This window comes from Pteropus vampyrus, unplaced genomic scaffold (assembly GCF_000151845.1).
Source record: "Pteropus vampyrus isolate Shadow unplaced genomic scaffold, Pvam_2.0 Scaffold56, whole genome shotgun sequence".
Lineage (NCBI taxonomy): Eukaryota > Metazoa > Chordata > Mammalia > Chiroptera > Pteropodidae > Pteropus > Pteropus vampyrus.
In genome coordinates this window covers 1,494,912-1,497,729 of record NW_011888837.1, presented here as the reverse complement: position 1 = coordinate 1,497,729, position 2,818 = coordinate 1,494,912, and the positions used below count along the sequence as shown (strand labels likewise).

At 35.3% G+C, this 2,818-nt stretch overlaps 1 protein-coding gene across 4 annotated transcripts in view; it reads left to right on the top strand.

Annotated features, from left to right (window-relative positions):
• ADAMTS3 (ADAM metallopeptidase with thrombospondin type 1 motif 3) overlaps positions 1–2,818 on the top strand; it is a 242,380-nt gene that overhangs the window by 225,042 nt on the left and 14,520 nt on the right. The gene's annotated exons all lie outside the window — the stretch shown is intronic.

The following is a 2,818-nucleotide window of genomic DNA, read 5'->3' as shown; positions in this document are numbered from 1 at the left end:
CCTTCAGTCTAGGGCTTATGCAGCCCCCTCTTCCTTGGTGTCCTGCCCTGCCTTCTACCTCCTCTGCTCAGTGAGACTGCTGTCTTGGCTGGGGCTCCTGCTCCTTGTGCCAGGGTCCAGAACCTGGCCCTGTCAGGAAGCCACGACCTGGCATGTTTCTCTTCTCACACGGATCATTGTCCTTTACTGCACTGTTTACTGCCCAAAAAAAGTTCCCTCATAGAATTCTGTCCAGTTTTATTGTTTTTAATATCAGGAAAGCTCCTCTATTACTCTCTCATGGATGAAAGCAGAAGACATAGACTTGATTTGAAAAATATTGTTGCATTCTATATACAAATATTTATTAGACTCTATAAAAATATACTAATCTAAAACCAAATCTTCCCGCTCAAATCCAGGTTTTTTTTTCCCCCCTTTGAAATTATTTCCTTTTGGTAAAGCGTCTGTCTGTTCAAATCTTTTGCCATTCTTAAAACAGGGTTTTTTTTTTTCTTTTTGTTTAGTTTTAAGAGTTCTTTATATATACTTGATGTAAGTCCTCTGTGAAATACGTGATTTGCCAGATATTTTCTTCTAGTCCACAGGTTTTTTTCCTTCTTTTAGTCTTTCACAGAGCAAAGTATTTTAACTTTACTGAAGTTCAATTTATCAAATTTTTATGGGTCTAGATTTTGATGTTATATAAGATTTTATTTTATTTGCCTAATCCAAGGTCAAAATAGTTCTTCCCTCTCTCTCTCTCCCCCCCTTTCTTTCTCTCTCTCTCTTTTTTTGTTTTTGTTTGTTTGTTTGTTTGTTTGTTTGTTTTGGTAAAGGCTTTTAGGTTTGTGAATTATTTTTAGTTAATTTTTACATAAATTTTGTATGACATGTTAGATTCTTATTTTGCATACATATGTCGATATTATCTACTGCTGCATAACAAATTACCCCAAATATAGTGACTAAATAAAAAACAACATTATCTCATAATTTCTGTGGATCATGTAGTGGGATCAGGTAAATGGCTACTTGTGGCTCAGAGTATCTCATGAGGTTGCTGTCAGCTATGGCTAAACACCTTAAGGCTCGATGGGAGATCTGATTACCAGCTCACTTACATGGCTATTGGAAAGCCTCAGAAAATTATTCCTCAGATTTTTCTCATGCTGGATTGTGGGCCTGGGGCCTTCACTACATGAGCCTGTCCACAGGCTGCTTAAGTGTCCTCATCACATGCCAAACTGGCTTCCACTAGAACGAGTGATTCAAGTGACAGAGAAAGTGAAAGAGTGAAACCTAGACAGAAGTCAGGGTTTTTAAACCTGATCTTGGGAGTAATATCCCAATACTTCTGCTGTCTATTTGCTAGAAGCAGGTCACCAAATCCAGCCCACACTGAAGGGGAGAAGAATTAACCTCTACTCACTGAGAGGGAAGTTTCTAAGGATTGTGGACACATTTTTAAAGCTACCAGTGTCCAGTTGTTCTAGTATCATTTGTTGAAAAAATTGTCCTTTTTCCATTGAATTGTCTTCTCATTAAATTGTCTTTTCATCTATGTCAAAAATTATCTAAATGTATGTGGGTTTATTTCTGGGCTGTCATTCTGTTTAATAGGTTAGATAATTTTATAGCAAAAGCTATATATTAAGTGAAATCTTTTTAAGTTTGAATACTTGGACCTCATAAGCTCTATTTCACTTGTGTAATTACACTGCATTCTTTTCCAGCTGCACAGATTTCTGGCCTCAGAGCCCTGCCACTTAGGCACCACGATGGACTGCCTCAAAGCTTTGTCCACTGATTGTAATGTGAACACAGGAAACAATGTGGGCTGTAGAAATAAGGAGATTTGTAGCATGAGCAGGGGGTTGTGGACAAGCAGAGCTGTATCATTATGACCTCTAAAGGACTGGAACCCCCTTTGGGAGCCCCGGGGCATGGTGGCTAGGCCGTCTGGGGCTGAAAGCATTAGACATCTGGCTAGAGTGTAAGGGCCAGGACTTGATTTTTAATGCTATTTTAAAAACAAAACTAAGGGGGAAAAAAGATAACCAAATCCTTCATCTTAGTGATTTAGTATCACTTGATTTCTCAAACAGAAGCTGTTTCTAAAAGTTTAGTTTAAAATACTAATGAATTTTACATTTCTCCCCTTGTATAATTGATATAATCATATAAAACTTACATGAAAGTCAATAAAAACTATTTTTAAAAAAAAATGCTTTGCTCTAAAAACTAAAAAGCAGAAAACTGAATATATTCACAGTGCTTATTATAAAAAAAGATTAATATCCTTATTATATCAATTATTTAGAAAAAAGATAAGTATTCCAATTTTTTTAAAAGGTGACATGACATGAACATGCAATGTACAGCAGACAAAATCAAGTGACTAATAAACATTCAAAAATTACACTTTGCTATTTATCAAACAAATAGTAATTAAAACAATAATCTTTTTCCCATTCACTTAACAAAGATGGGAATTATATAGTTCATAATGCTGAATGGGACACTTTTATATCCTCTCATTATGAAAGTAATACTTGTTCTAACTATTCTGAAGGGCCATTCACCAGTCTGTTATAAGAACTATAAAAAGTGTTTATACTCTCTATCCCCCGAAGGAAAATCAGAAATCACCAAAAAGATGGGGACAAATTCTAATCAATACAGATATAAGTAAATGGTTAAATAATGCATACTGTCTCTAAGGTTAAACACTATGGTGACATTTAAAATTATGTTTTTAAAGAATACTTACTGTCTTGGCAAATGTGCAAAACATATTAAGTAAAATAAGCAAGTCTAGAAAAGTATATATGTGTGT